The sequence below is a fragment of the Babylonia areolata genome, chromosome 16 (assembly GCF_041734735.1).
Source record: "Babylonia areolata isolate BAREFJ2019XMU chromosome 16, ASM4173473v1, whole genome shotgun sequence".
Taxonomy (NCBI): domain Eukaryota; kingdom Metazoa; phylum Mollusca; class Gastropoda; order Neogastropoda; family Buccinidae; genus Babylonia; species Babylonia areolata.
In genome coordinates, this window is record NC_134891.1 from 28,980,993 (window position 1) to 28,993,027 (window position 12,035).

Here is a 12,035-nt window from a genome sequence, read left to right on the forward strand (position 1 = left end):
TTGAATCACAACTTCAGGCCAACGATGTCTCCGAAACACGCACAAACGCACACCCAACCGATTGATGGATGGATATGGATACTTATATAGCGCCTATCCTCGGTCGGAGACCAAGCTCTAAGCATTTTACAAACACAGGGTCATTTACACAACAGGCTGCCTACATAGGTAGAGCCGACTGACGCCTGCCATTGGGCGCTCATCATTCGTTTCCTGTGTCGTTCAATCATATTTCAGGCACGCACACACACGCACTCAGGCAAACATGTAACATTTAACATTTTACATGCATGACCGTTTTTGTTTATTTACCCCACCATGTAGGCAGCCATACTTCGTTTTCAGGGGGTGTGCATGCTGGGTATGTTCTTGTTTCCATAACCCACCGAACGCTAACATGGATTACAAGATCTTTAACGTGCGTGTTTGATTTTCTGCATGCGTATACATACGAAGGGGGTTCAGGCACTGGTAGGTCTGCACATATGTTGACCTGGGAGATCGGAAAAATCTCCACCCTTCACCCACCAAGCGCCACTGAGATTCGAACCCGGAACCCTCAGATTGAAAGTTCAACGCTTTAACCATTCGGCTATTGCGCAACGCAAGCACACACACACGCGCGCTAATGATAATTTGCAACAAAACAAAACAATGTCCCAATCATTAAAAACTTTCCTATATTTGCATCACATTCTGTATAACTCTGGAAAGAAAACTTTCCTCTTTTTTTTTTCTGGATCAAGGCCATACGAACACATATCTGACTCAGACATTTTAAAGCCCTGTTATATTATTCGGAAAGACCCACTGAGTCCAAAGGAAACTTGTTTGCTTGTCTATATTTAAAAAGAATTTAATCACTTGAAATGATATCATGTTAAACCAGTGTGGGTTGAAGTATATATGAAATGATCAAAACATGTTCTTTTATCTTAATCTATAGAAACCCTGCAGAACATGTTAAGCGGATTGTTAATTTCACTGCAATGTTAGATGATGCCTCCCTATTCTCATATGAAGTTATTTTATTATGGATTTTAATATTGAACTGTTGAAGTCAAATCAAACCTGGACATAGTGTTACCATACCTTTCATCTCACACAGTTAATTCATAATACAACAAGAATCAACTTAATACAAAGACACTTATAAATCACATCTATTCAGCTTTAACTAGTAATGTATTAGAAATATGTTCTCCAACGTGTGCGTGAAGTGGCCTCTTTTCTGATTGTTTTACATAGTAAAAAAAAAAAAAAAGAAAAGATATAACATTTCCTAAAAATTGCCAAAAGGATATCAACTACCGCAGTTTCTCACACTTTGATAAAGATGTATTCCTGATAGATTTAATGAATTCTTCTATTTCTTCTGTGTATCAGTTCATAAACCCCGATGGAGCTTTTGAAATATGGTACCATAATTTTCTGAATGTATACAGTAAGCATGCCACATTCAAAACTAAACGTGTCAGGTGTAATCCCAAGCACCAATGGATAACAAAAGATAGAAGATTCCATAAAATACAGAGATTTTCTTTCAGCTACACGATCAAAGGAAGAATTAAGAAAAAAAACCAATAAACAAATATAGTAAACAGTATCATATGTTCTGTTAATAAGAAATATTTCAAAAAAACTTGTTTCATCAAAAGCAGATAGTAAATCCATTTGGAAAGCTATAAATGATTTGACAAAAATAAGCATACAGCTACACAATACACACTGCTTAAAGATATGTAAACAGATCACCTCAACGCATTTCTGTAATGTAGCTGATTCAACTATAAAAACAGACAGATCCAGCAAAATAATTAAAATATCTCGAAGGATTTCTGTAAGTCGATGAATACTTAATCTGATTTAGATATTCCTTCAGTGAGTGTGCACGTAGTTAATAATGCCGTTATTCATTTGAAACAAACTTGCACCAGTGGTCTGGACGGAACACACACCAAAATCTTAAAACTTTCAGTCCTGATTATTGCAGAATCATTCATTTATATCTATAATTTTTGTATATCTAAAAGCCAGTTGCATAAGGCATGTAAGATCGCAAAAGTTACACCTATATTTAAGAGCGGTGATTGACCAGATCCGTCGAATCATAGACCTATTTCCATTTTGTCTGTACTATCGATACCACTGGAACTTCACATAAGCAAATACATCTTGATTCATTTTAAACTCTTTCATCTCAGTCAGTCAGGATTCATAGCGAACCATTCATGTAACAATGCACTCACAAACCTAGTTGACCAATGGTTTACTAGTATAAACAATAATGAAATCACTGGTGTTTTAGTTGTAGACTTTGCAAAGGCCTTTGACATAAATGACCATTCCCTCCTCTCAAAAGTTAAAACGGTATGAATTCTCATTTGAAAACATTAGAACTGCTATCATCATTTATTTCTGAAAGAGGACAAATAGTGTCAGTAGATATATCTCAATCTTCGTCATCAGTTGTCAAATATGGTGTTCCTCAAGGTTCTGTTTTAGGTCCATTCTTAATTTGTATAAAATATGAACGACTTACCCTTGTACATAAAACCATCATGTGCAATATTTTCCGGTTATACTACCATTCTGGTAATGTCTATCAATGAATCAGATTTTCACCTAATATCTGTGGGGGGCAGAGGGGAGGGGGGGGGAATAATTATGTGTTAATATCGCTGACATCGTCAGCCTGGTGAAATCGTTTAATTCCTTTTCATTCCTCTCCCACTCTCTCCGTCTCTCTTTCTCCTTCTCTCTGTGTGCAGAAGGACAAAGAAGGATTAAAGATGAGCAGGACATCCATTCTCAAGTCTTTCCTGTTTGGGTTCTGCGCATGTGTCAACTTTGCAATACCTATGACCCTTCTGGTTTCCATGAACATTTTGTTCACTGATTGGCTGACCTACTTCCAGGCAGACAAGGGACCCACTTCCGCTGTCCAGGCTACGTGTTTCGGTATCACGTTTGCGGGAGGTAATATACTAATGATTATTTTCGTAAAATCAAATAGTGAATCTGGGTATGATCACACTTTAGCATCCTAAATTCAGCTCCTATATTACCGTGATAATGGCATTCACTGTGTAAACCAAAGACTGGATGAGTGACTTTGGTTTCAGACCTAGAATTATCTATTTTGCAAATGGAAAGGTTGCAGTGCTTCCATTTTCTATGCCAGCGAGCAGGGAATGGTGTCAGTCTTGACGTTTCAGGCTGAGGCAGATTATCTTCCTTGCACTGTCTGCCCTGATGAATTGTCATTGCAATGATGATAAGGCTAATCATCATACTATTGTTATTATTATTATTATTATTATTATTATTATTATCAATGATGATGATGATGTAGCCGAGTACATGCTCACTGACGTGCACATCTAGCAGACGACACATGGACTCAAATACTGACCAGCACATATCTCATTGAGGCAAGTGTGACACGTCACTTCCAAAGTTCAAACAAGCCTGTTTACATAAATGCCCTGAATGGGTTATAAAACTAAATCTGTGTGTCAAATCACTGTCAGAGAATCCTTGTTGTACCCACATGTACCTAGATTAGTTGGAATCTTATTAGATTTTATATAAATCTAATCATTAGCACTATCTAACACTGAGATTGCGTCATTTTATTTGTTGACTCACTTGTGTAAACAGAATGAGTCTTTGTTGTAACCCAGTGTTATGGTTGTGTGTGTGTGTGTGTGTGTGTGTGTGTGTGTGTGTGTGTGTGTGTGTGTGTGTGTGTGTGTGTGTGTCTGTCCGTGACTAATTTTAGCATTGCCGTTTTTTCTGAAAATACTTTGTCCGCCAATACCAAATTTGGCTTAAGCATAGTAGGAAAAAAATCTTACATTCATACCAATAATAGGTTGTAAGTCTCCCTAATTTAGCCGTATTTCCGGATCATCTATGAATTATTTCGTTGAGGCTCTTTCCGGAATCCGAAAACACCATAATCCCGTCCCAATTGCTAGAGTGTAGGCTGTGTTTGGGAAAATTGCACAACATCGTTTTTCTGCCTCGCAATCACAACAAAAGAACTACAAATCCTTGACAGAACAAATACAGTGACACTAACTTCACCATCAACATGTTTACTGCATATTGATATTCTAAAGTGGATACTGAATTGACTGGAATGATCATAAAGAAAAATTGAATGAACGTTTCTTTCAGTTTCGGTCAGCCTGTTGTCGGGCTGGTTTCTGCAGATCTATACATGTTGCCTTAGGCGATGCCAACGTCTCCTTTACAGCCGAATTAAAAGAATATTTTTAAATAATTGAGGAATGTCAAGAAAACATGAATTAAATGGTGTTATCACTTCAAATACAATAATATTTTGATCATGACGTCAGATGTGACACAGCACTGGGAATTAAACTATTTGTTTCTGAACAGAACATTTGTAGTTCGATCCCGCTGGTAGGCTTTTTTCTTTCTTTCTTTTTTCAGTGTTTATTGATATTTTGTACCGGACCCATTTTAGCGATTTTTTAACTCCTTTTTTTCCTCATGATTCCTTTACTGGATACAGTGTGTGTCACAATTGGGTCTTGAAGACCTTGCCTCTCTTGTTATCACATAATAATGACAACTTCTATAATTATATGTGTGACAGCTTCTTCGTTAACCCAAATCTATACTACAATAGTGTTCCCACTCAAACAGTAATTTAACTGGTAGAGAGTGAATTTTCTTTTATCACTATCAAGGCTGACACCATTCAAAATATGTCCAAGAAAGCCAATTTATTAAATCAAAACATGCATGTTTTCTGTGCTCACTGTTTGTTGATTATACCTTTTATTGGATTTGACAGCGACAAGTATCATGTCAGGAAAGAAATGTCCCCCAACCCTCTCTTAATCATACTGCTATATTTTACCCGCCTTAACTCACTCAGTACGGCCAGTCCTCTCTTCTCCTCTACACAGACCCCTCGGATGTCCAGTGGGTGTCTGAATGACCCAACCTTTAGCTTCCGTCGTCAGAATTGAGGTATTCTTTGTCAACATTCACCTCTTCAGTATAAGAGCCTTGCACTTGCAATATTTTGATGATGGTAATTGGGGTGAAACGCTGTTAACGTCGTCTCTTTCGCCGTTCGTACGGAGAGAGTTAACCTGGTTTGATAGTTAATAATTTTCTGCCCTGAACTCATTTCAGAGTCTTTAGTAAAAGTGACTTAAATTAAGCTTACAAATTAATCCTTCATAACTAGCACCTTCTTATATTCATTAGAAAGGTTGTTATGACTATTAAGACGTAAATTTTTTTATTAGCTCAGAGATCATTTGGAAATCCGTCACTTATCAGGTATACACGAACATAGATTTATTAAACTTCCACCCAGTTAGTCTCAGTTTGGTAAACCTATCATAGCACCGGGTTTTTCTTATGGCTCATGGGTACTATAGTTACTAAAGTTTGACCAGCGTTGACACTGGTCAGTACAGATGGCCATCTCGCACACATGTTTCCTGTGTCATGTCACGCTAGGTCTCGTCTGGTTTCTCGAAAACTTCTTTAAAGTGGCCTCATTGTGTCCCGGGCCTACGCATAAATCCGGTTTCCCTTTTTACCCATAGCATCTCCCCTAATCATTCATATCTCCGTCTCTGCATACTCAACCCTAAAACATTACAAGAGAAAACAATAACAAAATTAACAACAATGAATGATAATGATGATAACAGAGAGGGTGCAGTAAGTTGTGGTATGCAGGGTGCCTAAATGATAACATCGTTCAGGAGCAAAAGTGATCACAGCATTAGCAGCAGCTCCAGTGGCATTTCTCTGCCGAGTATTGTCGGAAAGGTTTCGCCCATGTCTTAATCCATGCACTAAAAAGCCTGGCGGTATGTGTTCACCAAAAGTCAGATACTACGTTTGGTTGAAAAGATCTTGTCAGCGGAAGTTAAGGCTTTGAGGGGGAAAAGAGAAACTGACTGTGATCATCTCCTGTCGCAGCGCCATGCATTTGACAGAGAAACGTCAGATTCCAGCATCTTTCTCGAGGAGTAAGGCAGGACCCCCGCACATTGTTTTGCATCTTCCAGTTGCTATCCTGCATTTTGAGACATCATCAGAGGATGTTAACATCCACACCAAGTACGGCAAGCTTCTCAAACTAGCTCGTCTTCGTGCAAAAACAAACTGAGCCACACACACAAGAAACTGTCAGTAATGCCACACTTGCCTTTGACGTGCAAAATGTGCAGCCTGAAAATGATTTAGGCTTTACCAACCTGATTGATAACATGGGAGACTTGTTCTGCACTGCTGTTGGAGCGCATAAGGGATGCCTTCCTTGTCAGTGTCGGTCTGGAGAAGGCTGTAGAACATGCCTTGGAAGATCATGAAGGAACAGTTTCCACTGGGGGAAGAACGATCACCAATTTGTGTTTTGCAGGTGATATTGATGTTCTTACAGAGAGTGAATATGAACTGCCAGCTTGGTGGAACTTCTGGACAAAGTGGCCTCTACATCTGGCATGGAAATCAGAGCTGACAAGACTAAATTCATGACGAACAGCACCCTAGGTTTCACTTCCGACATCAAAGTCAGTGGGACAAGTTTAGCTCACTCAGTACGGCCAGTCCTCTCTTCTCCTCTACACAGACCCCTCGGATGTCCAGTGGGTGTCTCAATGACCCAACCTTTAGCTTCCGTCGTCATAATTGTGATATTCTTTGTCAACATTCACGTCTTCAGTATAAGAGCCTTCCGCTTGCAATATTTTGATGATGGTAATTGGGGTGAAACGCTGTTAACGTCGTCTCTTTCGCCGTTCGTATGGAGAGAGTTAACCCACCAGGCGCCGACAGCAGGATTCAAACCCAAGGAACCTCAGCTAGAAGAGTTAAAAACAGTGAAGAAATTCAAGTACCTTGGCTCCATAACATGGGATGAAGGTTCAAAACCTGTGTGTGGCAAAGACTGCACAAACAGAAGCTACAATACAGAGACTCCAAGCCATCGCCTTCTTGTTCGGAGTTCGTGGGCTGCAGCTCCTATGCTCACTGGTATGTACAAGTGGCCATTTACATGCATGATCGGTTTTACCCTACAATGTTGGGTTCTTCGTGTGTATGTACTCGTAGGGGGATTCAGGCACTCGCAGGTCTGTACATCTGTTGAAATGAGAAATCAGAAAATCACAACTGTTAACTCACCAAGTGGCGTAACTGGTATTCGAACCCAGGTCCCTCAGATTGAAAGTCCAACACTTTTATCACTTGGCTGTTGCACCTGACGAGCCCCAGCACGACAAATCCTATTAAGTAGTATATAGATAGCATTGATTGTTTCAACGCCCTAACGTATTGTGTGTGTGTGTCTGTGTCTGTGTGTGTGTGTGTGTGTGTGTGTGTGTGTGTGTGTGTGTGTTGTGTTTTATGTTCTTCAGCATTTCATCTTCACTTATTAAAAAGTGACATATTGTAAAGTATCCAACTCTGTAGTGTCCTGTTTTATCATTTCAAACCGTAACACGTATGAATTGTATCGTGTCAATAGTTCTGTTGTTATGGAGATATGACGCCTCCTGGAAATCAAAGCTGAATCGGCTCCATCATATCATGTGATAATGAATTGTATCCTGTCAAACCCTGTTCTATCTCCAACTACAGGGTTGGTTGCTGGTGTTCTGGAGCGGAAGTTGGGAGAGCGCAGATGCCTCATGTTGGGCAGCTTCCTGTCGACGGTGGGATTGTTCAGTGGGAGTTATGCCCCTTCCCTGCCTGTCCTGATCCTCTGCATTGGAGTTATCACAGGTTGGTAACATATGTGAAAGCACAATCTGTGTGTCACTGTTTGGTTTCACATTAGTTCTATTTCTGTCTGTCAGTCCAACCAAACTGCAGGCTTTTGCTTTTACTCTGTCCATACTCATCTTTCTGTTTGTCCACACCTGCTAGTATGTGAGTATATATATATATATATATATATATATATATATATGTGTGTGTGTGTGTGTGTGTGTGTGTGTGTGTGTGTGTGTGTGTGTGTGTGTGTGCAGGAAGCGGATTCTGTATTGTAATCCTGACATCTTTATCAATCGCTTTACGTCGTTTCCCAAAGAGAGCTGGATTCGTGTCCTCTGCCACGGCTGTAACGTCTGGTCTGTTTCATTTGAGTACCCCCATTCTTTTCAGGTCAGTCTGTCTTTCTGTCTATCTGTCTGTCTCTCTGTTCTGATTTGGCTAGTTTCTGATACAAATGTGGTTTTCCATGTGTAAAATGATTGCTGATGTGATAATGGCTCATCGTTCATGTTCTCGCCCAAACCGATGACAGGATTTTGATTAACTCTTTCCATACGAACGGCGAAAGAGACGACGTCAACAGCGTTTCACCCCAATTACCATCATCAAAATATTGCAAGCGGAAGGCTCTTATACTGAAGACGTGCATGTTGACAAAGAATACCACAATTCTGACGACGGAAGCTAAAGGTTGGGTCATCCAGACACCCACTGGACATCCGAGGGGTCTCTGTAGAGGAGAAGAGAGGACTGGACGTACTAAGTGAGTTAAAGAATACACATCGCAATATAAGTCACATATTCTGTTAACATTAAGGAACAGTTTGACCATGCGTAGCGTTGCTTAACGCATGAGCCAGCACTGCGTTCTCTGTGGTCCTCAGCCAAATTCTTGGTGTCACCCCTTTGTCAGTCGGCAAGTTTGAGGTATCTCTTCTCTGTTCACATCCAGTTCATCTTGAGCCGTTCCTTCTTTCTTTGGCCTATAGGTGTCTAGTTCAGGGCTTTGCTTGTGGTTCTTTAAGCGAGGCGTCTCAGTACATGTCCCAGACAAAGCAAGTGTAGTTTGCAAATGATGGTGGACATGAGAGACAGATGGAATCTCTCTCTAACTCTTTTCATTTGAGATGAAATCATGCAATTTGATGCCAAGGATTTTGTGTAGACTTTAGTTGTAAAGATTTGCAGCTGTAGAGGAGCTTGGATAAAACATTTGTATTGTACAATAGCAGCTTACATCTCAGGGAAATTTCTTGTTGCTCCATATTTTGTCATTTTGCTGATTAGAATCTGCTGCTGCTTTCCCAGTTCGCCATTTCAGTTCGGGGTCTGATTCGCTGTTGCTGCTGATGGTCCTGTCGAGGTAAGTGAAGTTTCCCACTTCCTCAGCTTTCTTCTGGTCACTGAAGAAAATTGTTGGAGGTGGATGTTCACTGCTCAAATATATTCTTTGCGTTCTTCACACTGGTTGCTAGTTAATGTTTCCAGCATAGCTGTCGATCTCATCCACAAGAAGCTGCAGATCTTGAACGTTGTTTTCCCGAGCAGCTATGTCAGTGAACAGCCTGTATCTGAAAGCTTCTTTCTTCAGTCTGCAGGATTGCTTTTCCTAGATGTGCATTCTTCTGCACTCACTCAATAGCAAGTACGAAGAGGAGCTGTTCATACTGTCAGTGTTTTGCAAAATATTTTATTAGATAATTCTCATCTGGCCTGTATCCTGAGGATTGGCCCAAAATAATGATTCAGCCTCGCTATACAAATGGTAATCCCGAAAACCCAGATCATTTCAGGGGCATACCCTTGCTAAGTGTATACATTAAAATTTATAGTTATATCCCAAATAAAAAGAATTAACATCCTGGATTACATCTTGTGTGTAATGTTAGGCTAGGTTTCGCAAAGGGAAACGTACTATGGACCGTCTACTTACATCAGTTGCTATACTAAAAGAACAACCATCGAAAATTATATCTAGCTTATATTAACTTTCTGATTTCTTTCTAATTTCAGGGGGCTGCTTTGAGACGGTGTTGTTAGCTCAAGTCCGTAGTCGATCACACTGAGAACGAGTGATTGATATTGCAGGAAGAGGTGGCGTTGTTCGATACCTTTGGTTGTCATTGCCTTTAAGACTGAAAGACCTTTTCTTTTAGAACAGCATTTTCCGTATGCTTTCTGAAGGTCAATATCCTGTCGAACTGTATTCCTAGGTGGCGTGGGCATTCGGTTTTCTCGATCTGAATTCCAGTCAGCTGGTGGTGATTTGCTCGCAGTTTTGTCGTTCAGGGTGCACAGCAACGTTTGGTTCTTCGCTGGATTGATGGAAGATCCTGTGTCCTTGCACCATTGGGCGATATTGTTGAGTTATTTCTTGACGGCTGTAGTTCCTTCTTGAGCATCTTTCGAACTTTTGAAGACCAGGCCATCATCCGCAAGAGTAAGCACCGGAGCCATTCCATTCTTGTTTATCTGCAAGGCCTTTCGTGTAGACGTTGTAGAGGGCATGGGAGAGCGGAGACCCATGTGGCAGTAAGACGACGGTTCTTTCCTGAAGTGCTGCTGCTACCTATCTTGTCGGTGTCAAACTTATCCCATACCTTAGTAGAAGCTTCATGAGGTGCGCAAAAACTGGACTTTATTGTAAGCATCTTCAAGGTCGATTGCTACTGCTAATGTACCTACATAAACATAATCTACATTATCATAATCATTTTGCTCTCTCTCTCTCTCTCTCTCTCTCTCTCTCTCTCTCTCTCTCTGTGTGTGTGTGTGTGTGTGTGTGTGTGTGTGTGTGTGTGTGTGTGCAGATTCTTCTCTGACGAATACATGTGGCAGGGATGCCTCATGTTTGCCAGTGTTATTGCCTTGTATACCTTCGTCTTTGGCCTGCTGCTTACCTCCCCTGTCTTCCAGTCCACCCAGGAGCTGTCGACAGACCCACCAAGCCCAGACCAAGGACAAACTCATGAAGCTCCGATGAGAAATGATCTGACAAACGATTCTGAGCCCGAAGATTTGGAGGCAACTGCCAAGGAAACATATACTGAGCATCACTCCTGGCTCAGAGACAGCAGATCTCGTAGTAGCCCAGATTCTATGAGTGAACATCCGATATTGCAGTCATCACAGTCAGAGAATCAGCGAGATGTTTTTCCAACCCACCAAAATGGCCAACAAATGAGCTTAAGTTTCCTGAAAAACCCTCTGTATATTTGTATTGTGTTATATTCAGTCATGAGTATCTCCACTGTCACCCCTTTCATGCGTCTGGTGTTGGACTACACGTCTGGCAGAGGTTGGAGCGTGCAAGATGGTCTTCAGATCAACTTTCTGTTTTTGTTGTCAACCCTCCTCACTCGAGCTCTGACAGGCGTGGTCAGTTTAAATGCGCGCGTGCACAATACAGCATTGCTGATTATTGGTGGACTGATTGGATGCACCGGTGTTTGTTTCATTGGACAGGTGAGTCTCATTTTGAATTTAACAGACTGAAATAGTTATATTTGTATTTGTATTTCTTTTTATCACAACAGATTTCTCTGTGTGAAATTCGGGCTGCTTTCCCCAGGGAGAGCGCGTCGCTACACTACAGCGCCACCCATTTTTTAGATTTTTTTTTTCCTGCATGCAGTTTTATGTTTTTTCCTATCGAAGTGGATTTTTCTACATAATTTTGCCAGGAACAACCCTTTTGTTGCCGTGGTTTCTTTTAAGTGCGCTAAGTGCGTGCTGCACATGGGACCTCGGTTTATGGTCTCATCCGAATGACTAGCGTCCAGACCACCACTCAAGGTCTAGTGGAGGGGGAGAAAATATCGGCGGCTGAGCCGTGATTGGAACCAGCGCGCTCAGATTCTCTCGCTTTCAATACGGACGCGTTGCCTCTAGGCCATCACTCCACACAATATATGTATGTGTATATATATATATATATATATATATATATATATATATATATATATATATATATATATATATATACATACAGTGAGAGAGAGAGCGAAAGAGATAGGGAGAAATGAAGGGGAAATAGGAAACTTTGGAGAGAACAATGTCTCACTTACCAAACATCTCCATTTTCTTTGTATCATTTACATCTAGACGCCAGAGTTCAGCCAACAGTCTCACCATCGGTAAGCCCCATTGAAATCATCGTTTCTTCACGATGGACTTCAATGATGATCAACCTGCTTATTTCCAAGGTAACCACCTTCCACATCAGAGCTATCCACCCCTTCAGGTCCATGGTATCC

At 40.8% G+C, this 12,035-nt stretch overlaps 1 long non-coding RNA gene across 1 annotated transcript; it reads left to right on the plus strand.

Annotated features, from left to right (window-relative positions):
* Nucleotides 1-2,861: 2,861 nt before the first annotated feature.
* On the plus strand, nucleotides 2,862-11,082 carry LOC143290972 (uncharacterized). Its single transcript, XR_013056460.1, has 4 exons — nucleotides 2,862-2,979; nucleotides 7,645-7,788; nucleotides 8,034-8,169; nucleotides 10,590-11,082. It is a non-coding gene; the product is annotated as an uncharacterized LOC143290972 (long non-coding RNA).
* The last annotated feature ends 953 nt before the right edge of the window (nucleotides 11,083-12,035 follow it).